This window comes from Aythya marila (assembly GCF_965140915.1).
Source record: "Aythya marila genome assembly, contig: HAP1_HAP1_SCAFFOLD_337, whole genome shotgun sequence".
Taxonomy (NCBI): Eukaryota; Metazoa; Chordata; class Aves; order Anseriformes; family Anatidae; genus Aythya; species Aythya marila.
The window spans coordinates 22182-36242 of NW_028136741.1; the positions used below are offsets into that span (position 1 = coordinate 22182).

Genomic DNA, 14061 nt, shown 5'->3' on the forward strand with positions numbered 1-14061 from the left:
GCCTGAGGGCCCCCACAGCTTCACAAATCATAGCGGGAAGTGCCTACCGTGCCGCGAAAAGTTCGGAAAATAATTCAAAATTGATCTGCTAGGGGAAAAAAAACGATGGCTGGTGGCAGGGTACACAATACACCCGAATCTCAGCTCTGTCCTCCGCAGGGTCAGTGCCCACGCCCAAGTGCGATGCTGATGGCACCCGAACATTTGCTGTAGCAGGCAGCAGAGCCAGCAGCTCAGGGGAGCAAGTTTTAAAACCAAGAGGCACTTAAACAACCCTTCATCGACCCTGTGACTGCGGCAGAGTCCCGACTGCTCGCCCCGGAGTCCTCACACAGGCAAAAAGCACCAACCAAAGCCTGGGGGAACTTTGGTATAGCACAAGAGAAGGGAGTGGGGGTAGTGGAGCCGCATGGCAGAGCTGCTGCTTTTCACCATTTGATCCTCCCTGATAATTGAAAGGAAGGCTGGGTGGGCTGACCCCCACCCCCATTCCTGGCAGCAAGTTTGGTCCACAACACACTGGAACAACGATTCTGCTCCCTCCCACCCCTACAGCTTCATCATCTGACACGGGTACAGTCAAAACAATGGCATACACGAGTAAAAGTCAAGAGTTGACATAGTAACTCCAGGATTTGGCTATCAACTGTCCGAGAAATCAGAACACCGAAGCTTCACGATGTGCCCAACATCGAGTTGTGCCAAGGGCGGAGGAAGGAAGAAGCTTTACATTTAAGCCTTCAGAGCATCGCTCCATCAGAAGATCCATTTGCAGCCACCATGGCGTGCCAATGGAGATCTTTCTGTGCCAAAAGAAGTGCTTTGTCCTCTCGATATCGAAGGTAACCACCTATAGTTACAGAATGGATGCACAAGACCTTAACTCTGACCAGCAGGGAAATTTAGGACAACTGAGCGCAGATCCTGCCAATTTCTACCACTTCGGACTGTGCTTTAAGTCTCATTGCAAAGCCTCAGTTAGAAAAAGGATCACCTCGGGGTATCCAACAAGAAGAACAGTTTTAATTTTTTTTTTTTTTTAATTATACCCTAGGACTACGCAGTTCAACTGTCAATCATCTCGGAGAGTTCAAGGAGGAGGTCATCCTCGTCCTTCCCTGGGTCTAAGTCGATTTCGGCTTCCAGTCTGCCTCCTGAGATTTCCCAAAGTAGCTTCTCAAAATCTTCATCCGCAGATAAGGGCACGTTCCCTGTGGAACTCAGCCAGCGTGTCCGTGCCTCTTCTGGCTGGGAAGAAGCTGAGGTCGAGGTCTCGAGATCCATCTCCATCTGCTCCTCAAATCTTTCAGGGCTTCCAAGACGCACTTCAGGTCTTGGGAGAGCAAGAAAGAACAATCAGGATATGCCATTTCTTAACGGGAAATCCTTTTCCTGCAAACCGGCTCTTAAAACTGTAGGCAAGCCCTCCTATGCTTCAATCTTACACAGGGATTGTTATCAATCAACCCAGGGCTACATTTAGAGCCCGATGTGTTACCAGGTACATTTTTCAGTCTGGGGGTTTATCTGTGAAGCCAGGGCACCTGGAGTTGAGGTGGCATTCTTGAGGACCAAAAGGCAGAGGACACTACTCATCATCTATCACCTCACGAGGAAGTAGAACTTCACCTCATCCTCGTTCAGGTATTCAGACAACCCAAGAAGTCACCGGAAAGCTGTGCTGACTTGCAGCATTTCAAGAAAGCCTAATTAAGCAATCCTGCTAGCTGCTAGAAAGTGGTTTCAGGTGACTTATTCCTTTGATGGATTTTGGCTTCAATTATCTCAGAACCCTCATTTTTTCCCACATGTGACAGAACTTATGTTTCCCTGGGGATATACACTGATTAAGAAAAAGAACAAGTTGGGGTTGTCACCTGTTTTGGGGATTTTCTTCAAGTCTGATGGCTGGGACGTGCTCCGGCACGTCTGAAACACCCTAGAAAGCAGCAAAACAGTATTTATGACACATGGGTAAAAGATTCCTTAATAGCTTTTTCCTCCACACTGCTTCTCCTCTGGCATTGCGGAGCCGTGGCCAAAATACAAAACCAAGGTGCTCCTGAAGAAAGTTCACATTCACCTGGAGGTTACTCACGATCTGGTGTCTTTTAAGAACATGGCATTAATGGACAAAATCCCCCACACCAGAGAAATCACAGCATCAGAGTACCGGTTAAAGAGTGCCATTCATCTCATAAATACAGAAGGGTTCTACAAGCATCCTGGAGACAGCTACTGGATTTCTAAGGAAACAGAAGGCCTGCAGAACGTTTGAGTTTTCCACCTTTTCAAATAGAGGAGGGTAGAAATTTAACAAGGGATCCATCGCTGCATTAGCCCCTGGCCTTACCATGGCTGCTTTTCTGGCTGGAGGTCCCATCATGTCAGCATCAAAGGCAGTCTGTAGTTCCACAGCTGCTATGGCAGACGGGTAACTCCCAGGTGCCTTACGTTTCAGTGCCTTCTTCTTGGGGAAAGTGACTTTCCCACGCGAAGGCTTTGCAGATGTCATAAAGTTGGCTAGAGTAAAAGGAAGAGAGAACTGATACAGTCTTGCTCTGCCTCAGGAAAAATCCAGGTTCTCTTAATCATTTCCACAGTCCTTCTACACACTTAAATGCATTTGGCCAGCACAATTACACCGCCATTGCCTGGATTCTCAGGAATCTTTTCCACATAGTAAACTCTGTCTACCAACAAGCCATACAAAGGAACAAAGAAACCGAAGAGCTACAGTAAATAATAATCCAGGACAAGGGAAACCTCAGACACATAGCAATCCTAAGTGCAAGCTAGGTTCACAAATATAGACAGCTTTTATATTTAAAGTCCCGCTCCCGCTAGGAAAGGAAAAAGCAGCAGTTATAGTAGGACAAGAGTGTATGCAACTCTTGTACCAGCTTCCTCTCCCTTGCAGTGATGTCCCACAGTTAAGTTGTTCTACAAAGTCCACATTTGTAGTGTCATTTTCTAGTCTCCCGTTCCTTACCTAACATCTGGCTGGCAGGAAAAGAAGCAAACTAAGAAAAAGAAAGTACACCCTTCGCTTCGTAGCACTGCGTGGCAAAATGCACCCAGCCAGAGTTACAGCATGAGAAGTGTCATCTTCTGTCTGTATTTCAGAAGACAACCTAAGTAACTCTTAACCTTCAACACTTACTTTTAGCTTCCTGGCCCTGAAATTGAGCTGCCACTTTCCCTGCTGGTTCAGTATTAAAGAAGCCAGCAGTAGATTTGACAGCAGCTTCCTCCTGCCGAAGCTTCTCTTGTTGTTCTCTCTGTTGCCACTTCTCCCACCGTCTCTCTTCAAAGCTCTTCTCTGGACATTTACGAGTTCCACTCTGCTGAGTGGGCTAGAAGGAAAGAAAAGTAGTGCATGAGTAGGACAAAAAAAATAAATAAAATCCGTGGAGATTTCGTTAAGAAAATCTGATCAGCAATCCCTCCAAAATGGTCTTGATGTGGAACAGCATATTAATCTCGTTCAGGTTACTGTTGGTTTTTTTGTTTGTTTGTTTGTTTGTTTGTTTTCCCATAAAATTCTGCCTGTAACAAGAGCCATGCTTTACTATGGACGCAGTCTCACATATCTGCAATATCCACTATGGCAAGCTTCTTTAAACAGCTAGGGTGTTCTGCTGTACATCTATTTATCACATTCTTTTTAAGCAGCAGAAAGTCATACGAGTTCCCCTATACAGTATCCACTGACAGATTGATTTCCTTGAACACAGAACTCTGGCCTTCTGTATTAAATCCTTCATGTCTGACAGATCAAGTCAGTAAGAACAAAAAGAATTCCCTCCACGTTAACTGTGTAGATTTCAGCTGGTGCTAACAGGGTTTCTTTCTTGCTGTGGTATAAACAGACTGATTCCAAGTTTGAGGATTACAGAGTTGTCTGGAAATGCTGCTGGCGATAGGATTTAGACTGCACTGCAGCTCCTACCAGCTGCTGAAGGGTAAGAACACACTCAAGAGGGTGGCACACGGTGAGTAACAAAACTTGTCAGAATTATCAGAAATTGTACGAATGTATGTGTGTCTTCACAGAGGACTCACCTGTACATCAGGTCCAGAGGAAAGTTTAGGAAAAGGCCGGTTCAATTCCACTGCCTTCTTTTCTTCTTTTTCAGGTGCTTTAAAAAAAGACAAAAAAAAGTGTTGTCAACGGCAGAAATAAAGAAAGCTGGGTACTTGTTTCCTTTGTGCATTTATTTCCTTGTGTCCCATGAGAGAGAGAGAGAAAGGCTACAATGTGCAAGCCATTCAGCATTTATCCATGAAGCAGATCCTGAGCAAACTGAACTTGCTCAATATGGGAAGCACCTCACTGGGGCAGGCATTAAAGCATCTTATTACCTGTTAGTTTTGTGCTCCATAAAGATTTCTGCTCTGCTGGGGCAGGTCCGGGTTGTGCTGAGGGAGCTGGCACATCTCCTTCACTCTGCTGCATCCGCAGAGCTTTCTCACGCTTTATTTCTTCCAAGGTTTTAACACGCACTTCTCCTTCTGGCTTGACTTTTCCTGCCGGCTCCTTCGCCTGCCCTTTGCTGGGCCCGGACAGAGCGAGCTGCTTCTTCGACTCACCCTGAATTTTGCTCTTGCTATGGCATTCTCCTGCTTTTTTCTTCTCTTCTACCAAGCGATTATTCTTTTTTTCAGACAAGGCTTCAGAGAAAGTTTGCATGCGACCTGCACGAGCAGCTCTTGCCCCTGCGCTGGAATCTTCAGTTTTACCGTGCCCTTCAGCCTCGGCTTTGGCTTGAGTTTCGCGTCTCTGAAGAGCTTTCTCACGACGGATTTCCTCCAGTGTTTTCACATGGATCTCTCCCATCGGCTTAGCAGCCTTCCCTGTCATCATCAAGAAATGAGGAGAAGCACCAACATTTAAAGAGAGTCCAGCAATATTTTAAGTCTCCAAAATTTGTCAGAGCACTAAGGAAAACTCATCTTGAGCGTTCCCAATAATGCATCTTAGAACAATATCCTTAGAACAACATTCTCCTCCTCCTCTGAGCCACTTGTATTTTGAAGACCAGCCCTATCCAGAGAGAACTGCTACACAGAAATGCTGCTTTACTTTATTACTTTTTCAGACTGCATTTCAAATTCCTGCTCCTGGCAGTGGTTCTATTCTAATTGTACGTAACGGTTCACAGAAGCAGCTAAAAACCTCGACAAGGCACAAGTAGAAAATAAACACACACCTAGAGCCAGAGTTCTGATAGTGGCTGTCAGAAGAGCTTCAGCACTCAACCAAGAGGCGTCAGTTCTTTGTTTTCGTTTAAATTAGTTTGTAGGGATGTATGAAAGCAGTCCAAGTTTGTGGAAAGGAAGGAGGAGAAAGCATATTTAAGATCTAGCTGTTACCTCTCTCAGTACTGGTCTGTTTAGGAGGTAATCCCAGCCTGTCCTTCAGACACTTGGGAACTCGAACTGCAAAACAGAAAAAGAACGAATTAGGGAGGCTGCATAATGTCAACTTCAGGTTCACATTTCAAAACAAGACAGGAAAGGTAACTTTGAATCCCAGTGATTACGACCTCAGCCAACATGCAAAAAGAAACATCACTGGAAAAGGACAAACAGAAAGACTAAATACGAAACCCAGGAATCCAATCCAGATGCCCGTTTAGTACCTGTCTCTCTCTTGGGTGCTTTGTCAGCATTTCCCGGAGCCTCTACCTTCTTCCCCAGCCTTTCAGCAAGGCTGCGCTTCACTGGAAGGCTGCCTACATCATCTTCAGAGAAAACAAGGAATATTGTAAGAACTTTTCTTTGCAGGAAGGTTTGAGAACAGTCAACAATAAGCTTCTCTTTTTCAAGCATATTTTCATAGAATTGCCTTTCAGCTGCTAAATGATTTATTTTTTTTTTTTTCCATTTCTGCCGTCAACACAGATCTCCACTGCAATGTATTTTCCTTTCATACATCACAAACACTCTTTAATGCAGTCATATATAGAAGGCAGCACCTACGTAACAGCTCGTAAAAAGTTCTCACCCGCAGAGGCTTTCCGTTTTCCTTGTCTATCAGCAAGATCTACTCGAACCACAGGTTCCTCCCCTAAAACAAAAGGGAATTTTTTTTTCTATTTCACAGAAACCAGTAGCCAACAGAAATATTATCCTGTTAGCCCATGTCCAAAAAACCCTAGTCAGACACTGTTTTGACAGCTAAACCACACAAACTCATATTTTAACTATAATTAACATGGAAAAAAAATATTAATAGTCTCAGTGCTTGCTTCAAATTCCAGCTGAGATAGTAGAGAGTGAATCTGAGTCTGCTTGACACCTATACTTTGTGCAGAACAAAGCTGCATAAGCAAGCAGAATATTCTTAGGTGCAAATGCTGAGAAATATTCCTTTCTAAGGTGAATGTCTACGAGTAAAAGTACTTCCACACTTTTTTCCCTTTAAAAGGCATTTGCACAGCTCTAAACAATTTATACACAAACTCCTGTCATACTGTGTCCACACCTGCCACTGTACGCCTCTTTAATGCTTCAGAAATTGCTTCTTATATAGCACTGGCTTCTACAGCTCGCTCTTCTCGTTACTCTTCTGTTTTTCAGTTACCCCCCTATTGGCATACTGACACTTTTTTTTTTCTCCTGCCACTGCACTTAACCTGAGCACCAAATCTTTCCAGTACAACCAGGGACTTTAAGCATAAAAGCACGTTTTGAACAGAAGGCAGCACCAGAAGGCTAACATGGGTGAATTGTTTTAATTATTGCTTAACCCTCCAGTTTAGGAGTAATGAAATCAAAACAAAAGCATTCATTATTACCTTTCTTGGAAGACACTGTCACAGTTCTCACCACTGTCCGGACATTTTCCTCTTCTGGAGCAGGAAAAATCATAGAATCAACGGGACGAAGAGAAGATCTTGAAGAACCTTCTGTTCAGAGCAACCAAAACGTAAGGAAGTTTACCCAACATAAAAAACTATCACAAAGAACAAAAAACTTTAAATGATTTGTTACTGTCAAAAATACAGCAAGCAGAGCATGTAAAGAAGAGAGGTGACTAATTTGCCTCTGGTTGCCCTTTGGACTCCCATTTAGAATACCAGCTGGCTGAGAATCAGGTTGCTTTATGCCCCCAGCTAAAAATGGAAGTCTGTCCCTCAAGCAGCTCCCAGTCACCATCACCTGCCGTGAACAGGATAAGAAAGTAGGCAATATTAACTCACCACCGTGTCTCTTATTTTTTTCCTTCATCTTCTGCCATTTGATTTCCTCAAGTGTTTTTATTCCAAAATTCAGATTGCCCTCTGAAAACAGGAAACAGTTCGTGAGACAGGCTTAGAGGCACTCACTGAGGACCACAGATCCTCAGGCTTCTTAGCGCTCAGGAACTTTCTGAAGTATTTCGAATAAAGCCTGTCAACACTCCTCACAAGTGAAAGAGCCATAGAACCAATGGCATTTTGCCCCTCCTTTCATCCTTCAGGGTTCAAAATGTAGTTTTAATTTTAATCCATTTACACAATATTAGATCCCTCTATCGTTAGATATGGCTTATCAACAGTGGTTGCAAGGCTGCACGTGCAGCCATTTAAACTCCATGCTGTGGCCCTGTTTTGTTCTCCAAAAGTAAAGAAAAGGAGTTCACCTTTCTGACCCAATGGGCACATGATGGTATTAATGGCAGAAATGAGATCATGGGAATAACCGACTCCATTCAGCACCCCTACATTTTGTTGTGTTTTTACACCACGCTGCTTTTGACTTAACTGTCAAGTTCTTCTGATTTATCCTACTAAGGTGCTGGCATACCTTGTTTAGTAGTAATAGAACTGCCTTTCCGAGTGGAAATCACCCGTAATCCATTTTTGCCTTCCGCAGCTGGATGCTGGACGGGAGTTTTAGTTTCTTCTCCTTCCTCAGAAAGTTGGTCTGAAGGGGAAAAATCGATTCAGTTATGCATAGACCAGGTTGGTCGTGATTACGTAGCTCATGCAGTGACACTTCAGCCCATGGTTCATATAAAAAACTTTGTTGCTGTTTTGGTTTTTTTGTTTGTTTGTTTGTTTGTTTGTTTGTTTTTAAACAGCTACACTGACCTGATGAACTCCTAAGTAGAATACACTAGGACAAAACATCTAGGACTCTAGATTCTCTCTGCAGCTTTAACTACTACACAACACATTGCTCTTCAGACAGAAAAAAGAAATTTCCTTCCTAGTTTCACATAGAACTTTACACAAAAGACCAGCTAAAGCCAGGAGTGGTTCTAAGCTTTCCTCCAACGTTTCAGCTTCTGTCCACTGACTGCCAGACAAAGCCACCAGTGACCTGGCCAGACTGCCTGCCCTATCGCTAGTCAGACCTCAGGTCATCTGTGATTTATACACTCATTTACAGCACAGATTCCTTCCAAGAACCAAAGATTTAACACATTCATTTACAGCACAAATTCCTTCCAAGAACCAAAACATGCTCACCATCATCATCTTCATCATCATCTGCAGCATTGATTACAACTGGAGGGTGTGTAGGGCTTGGGACATTTTCAGAGTTTTCCACTTTCGTCACCCCCTTAGCTGTGGAGAGGGATTTGACTGGACAGAAAGTTTGTTTTGCTGCAGTGACATCTGAGCCACTTTCAGATCATCGTCCGCGCACTCAGGCGGACTTGGCAGTGTAGCTAGAGGAAGAGGAGGATCATCGGTAATATGGCAGTTTAAAACTTTGACCACAATGCAAAGAGATGGTAGCAAAGGCAGATAACCCGCACAGACAACGAATTCAGCATCTCCTTTTGCCCATCCCATCACTGCTTACACCGTGAACAATGATTTCCCTTCCAACAACAACACATCTCCCTACCACCCAGCAAAAGAGGAAACAACAGGAAGCAAACTGCAAGGCAAACATCACACAAAGCAAAGAGAAGCTGAGCACGAAAGCAGAAAACAAACACCAGCAGTACACTCGGTGCAGTACACCTATGACTGCAGACCTTTTCCTGCCCTCACAAATGAACAGTTACCTGACGCCCCCTACAGGATTGGCACCCACTAAGTAATACTCAAAATTAATTCTTCAGCGCTTAAAGAAAAAGGACCTAAACTCACTCTTGCTTGGTGGTAAGAATTGTCCATCGATGTAACGTCCCTTTGCATGATGAAAAGCACAGTTGGCTTTCTGACAGCCTCCCGGCTGGTTCTCCCAGTAGCAAGGAATCTCACTGCGCTTTTTCTGAAGACAGAAAGAAAGAAAAGCTCGTGATAACATGCACCTGAGGCTTGCAAAGAGATGCACAGCTCCAGATCGTGACAGCTGTCACAACACAGTGCTGAAACAGCATTCCAAAGGTCAGTTTCTCAGTTAAGTGTAGTATTTCTGGGCATATTCACAAAGTTTGCATAAGCTGTAACCACTATGCACATTTAGTTTGGTCATCACTCAGTTTGAGAAGACAGGCACTCTCAGACATCAGTTGAGGGTGGCTTAAACTAATACACCTAGGATTATACTAGGATTATTCAGAGGCAAAAAGAACATCTGAAATTGCCTAGGTTAACCCTGTCTAGAACTACTTCTTGGAGACTTAGTTCTGCTGCACCTTTAACTTTCCCCACTTCCTACCCCAGGCAGCTACAACAGCGTTATCTGAAGGACTGTGGGTCAGAAGACACCTGATAGTTCATTATCAAGCCTGCTCCCATGAGGATAGAACAGCCTGTTTATTACCCCCCTGCTCCAGCAGGTTTTAGCAGTCTATTTAACAGCTATTCTGCATCTCTTGAGAAAACTGTCAGCATCTAATAAAAAAAAATAAACAAATATCTTGCTAAGACATACCTAAGGCATTGATTTTATTTCCCTCTGCTTCCTCCCACCCCCTCTCTTGGTAACAGAAACCAGTATGATTTTGAAGCAAACAAATCTATCCTGCAAAAGCGCAATCAGTACACCTACGGCACTGAAAAATGCTTTTGTGGATTTATTTTGAGAACACATTGTTAGGCACTCACGTCAATTTCCATGTGTCTGAATCGGCAGACATTCCTGAAACAACGACCCTCCTGCCACAGCTTGCAGACCGTCTCATTGCCCAGAGCAGCTTCGCAGTGGCGGTAGGCACATTTGTCTCCCTGGAACCAAAAGGAAACCAACAAGGAAAATAGAGTACAGCCTCAAAAATGGCCATGCTGCTGCCTAATGGTGCTACAACTGAATTCACAATTTATCTGGTTCTCAAGTTAACCAAAGACCAGTGTGCTTCCTCCTCCTAATCTACTCCTTCCTGAAAAAAGGGGAGAAAAAAGCAAAGCAAAGGAAAGCCAGCCATACCTTGCTACAGGTAGAATAGAAATAGAAGTAGCAATCGTCTCCTTGTTTAGACATGCCGACGAGTTCTGCTAACAAGCTCGGGTTCTCTCCACAGGGACTTCCTCTGCTCTTGGAGAGAGCTGTCTTCACCCTTGCTTGGGCTGAAAGTCTTCTACTGGCTTGTGATCAGTGAAATCTTCTTTTTAAAAGTAACCCGAAAGAAAGTAACAAGTGAAAAATAATGAGGAACAAACATTTTTCCAGCTTTCTTCAGTTAATCAAATCAAGTTATCAGTCTCTCAAAAAGAGCAAAGCCTTGAAATCAGCTGTTACATGAACTAACTAAATATTAAAGTTCTGTAAAGCTGCCAGGAGCTTTGTCAGCAAGCGTTCTCTTCCACATCCTCAATAATATGACTTGGAGCACATCTGGAAGCCTGAAAACGGAGTCACTCCTTAAAAAACCACCTGATGATACATGCAAGTCAATAATCAACTATGGCTACAAATAACTTCTCTAGAACACAGTTAGGACGCATTAAACAGCACGTTCCAGGCCCTGTGGGTCTTCGATTTCACCTACCTGGACAACCTCAGCAAAGTTATCGATCTTCAAAGGCTTCCAGTTAACTGCTCCTGTAGGCCGAACCAAGACTGAATCCGTGAATTAATAATAAAGGGGTAGGAAGAATTTTCCTCCTCACTTTGCCAAGGGAACCTCTCATCCACAATTCAAACATAGGATGCGCTTTTAAACAGCTTATAACTAAGAGAGGAAGCAAGTCCATTTGAATGCTCTCTCAGACTGGATGCAGCCACGGTTAGTTAGCTCTTCAAAAAAATAAAAACCAAAAACCAAACCAAAACAAAAACAAAAAAAAACAGCGCATTTAGAGATGAACTCGTGATTCAAAGTGGCTGCAAAAATGAGGCTCCATCTTCCACAGCCGGACAATCTAACTTTTTTTTTCTTTTTTTTTTTTAATTTAAAATTCAGCATGTTCCAATCTCTGGTCTTCAAGATTTCTTCACCTATTAAGAAAACACAAAAACCTTTCCCCGTCTTTATTACCTGTACAGCAAAAAACATACCAGTGCATCTAAATCCACAGATGTGCATACGCATACACACATCTGTGTTTATACACACACGAGGAGGGAGTGAGAGAAAGTTAGCGAGAGCGACAGTGAAAATCAGAATTTTTGCCTTTTCGACACAGAGAGCGCGTAAAAATTCTCTCATTTTGAGGGAACTAGAAAAAAATGGAGGCTCTGCAAAAGATTTTGATGAGTATGCCTTCGAGGCCGATGCTTTGTAACATGAGGGATCTGGGGGCCAGCACACAAATATGCATACGGATGTACATGCATACAGGATAAACATATCTATACACACAAGCGTGCACAGTATATGTTGTATGATCTCCATATCGAGAACAACTCGTAGCCCTGATCAGACATGTAGAGTTGCAATCAATTAACAGCAGCAAGACAGCAGATCAAGGGTACAGCAAGCTTTGAGAGGCAGGGGAATGCTCACTTTGCCAGTGGCACGGCTGCATGATACCAAGGATTTTGAATTACTTTGATTTTTTGGAAGCAATTTGGTTTTTCTTTCTGCGCTGTAGCTGTGGTGGTTTTACCGTGCTGGGCAGCTAAACCCCACAACCGCTCTCTCACTCCCCCTCCTTTAGATGAGGAGGGGGAGAAGTAAAGCAAAGAACAACTCACGGGTTGAGATAAGGATAATTTAATTAAAGGGAAAAAATTATAATAATTAAATAAAGACTACCATGAACTAAACAATTTAACTAAGGGGAAATAAAAAGGGAAAGGGGAAAAGGGAGGGGAAAAGGAAAAATAAAAAGAAAGGAGGAAAACAAACAAACAAAATAAATGAAGGCTATATGGAAGTGCAGAGGAAAGAAATTACTCTCTACTTCCCACAAATGAGCCATGATTGACCACGTCCTTGAAGCAAGGCCTCAACGCACGCAGCCGGTGTTCGAGAGGAGGACCGACGTTTTCCCAACGAGAGCCCACCCCTCCCCTCTTCTTCCTGTTTCCACCTTTTATTGCTGAGTGTGACACCACATGGTATGGAATATCCCTTTGATTGGTTTAGGTCAGCTGCCCTAGTGATGTTTCTCTCCTCACCTTTTTGCCCACCCCCTAGGAGGGTTAGAGAAAGGCCCAATGCTGTGCCACTGCTGCTCAGCAGTAGACACAACACTGGGGTGATAACACTGCTGTTCCAGCTACAAGTACAGAGTACGGCACTGTATGGGCTGCTGCAGGGAAAGTAAACATTCCAGCCAGACCCAGTACAGTAGCAAATACCACAGGTTTGCCATCACGTGCTGTTCCCTAATCCATATATCCATCATCAGCCATTGCTGCAGGATCATGAAAGGTTAGAGAAGACGACTTAGGTCCAATTTAACAGCCAATGAGTTTTCGATGAGCAGAGCTGCAACAGATTTTATTTCGCCACAAGCATTTTTTTTTCTTTTTTTCTGATATGAAGTCAGAAATTTTGATTTTTTTTTTTTTTAAAGACACTAAATGTCACAAAACCTGCAACCAGACCAGATAAAGTTCAATTCAGAGTGATTCTGAATCCTTTCATTAAAACGCTGCACATTTCTGTGCAAATTATTTCTGACTCTTCTGGACAAAAGTGGATGAAATAGTTCTTACAAATTAATAATAAAAGGTTGGAAGCTTTTACTCACACAAACACTAGTGAATTTTCCAGGAAATATTGTTTTGGCAGGGAATTTTCCCAAATCTAAAATAAAGAGAGGAAAAGTTGGGTTCTCATATTAGTTACTGCTTTTGACTGCTGGACAAAGGGAATAAAAACAGTAGTTAAGTGCAAGGTTTCCTTCTCTTCTTTAGTATGGATAGGAATCGTCACTTCGGACCTTTAGCACCTTCAGAAACACACCCAGTGCCATGCAGGTTCCTCTGCAGCTACTTCTAACAATTACTGGTGCTCCTTAGCATGGAAGTTTGACTCAAAACACTCTCCAGATTTAGCTCTTTTGACTGCCCAAGGAGCTCATCATTTTGCTTGTTGCCTTCCATTTTCCTGAACACACCGGGAACGCTGTTCAGAATCTGAATGGATCTGGTCTAAGGAATGGGAAGAAAGCAAAACCAACGATACCTTGCAGTATTCCAAATTCCAAAAAAGCAGTCTCATTTTAAAAAGGACCTCAAAAGCTTTTTTTTTTTTTAAACTGACATCTGCCAACATAGCAATCCAAGCGCTAAACCAACTGAAGTTGCCCCTGAAAGCCTGAATAAAAATGAGTAACTCTGGTGCACTCAGCAGGTCTGTAATAGAAGTTGGTAAGGGTTTTAGGTTTCTTTTTTTTTTGCTCCAGGGTGCTGGTAAAATTTTTGCATTAAGAGATTTTGAACCTTTTGTACCAAAGAATTAGAGATGCGCTACAGTGCCAGTAGCTGGGGGTCTGGAAATACACACCAACAAGTGTCATAAGCTTTGCCTTTGCTGAAGGAAGATGAATACTACAAAGAAAATCTGTCTAGTTTGTTTTACAGGCTTGTCTTTCTCAGTACGGAACAAACTGACCTCCCTGGTCTAACTTTGCAGTGCCTATTCTGCCTTTGTCCTGCAGAGAAGAGCAAGAAAGGAACAAATCTATTTTTGCACCCCAAAAACGCATTAGAGGAGGATTATCACACCCACCTAAGGGTACTTCCTTGTTTGTTTATAAAGCACAAAGCATTTCTCTT

At 43.2% G+C, this 14061-nt stretch overlaps 1 pseudogene across 1 annotated transcript; it reads right to left on the reverse strand.

Moving 5' to 3' along the window:
* Positions 1-7777: 7777 nt before the first annotated feature.
* LOC309891472 (zinc finger CCCH domain-containing protein 11A-like) lies at positions 7778-10371 on the reverse strand (annotated as a pseudogene). The gene is made up of 5 exons: positions 10318-10371; positions 9999-10118; positions 9096-9219; positions 8463-8665; positions 7778-7914 (listed from the first exon to the last, which is right to left on the reverse strand). The product of its transcript is annotated as a zinc finger CCCH domain-containing protein 11A-like (transcript).
* Positions 10372-14061: the final 3690 nt, after the last annotated feature.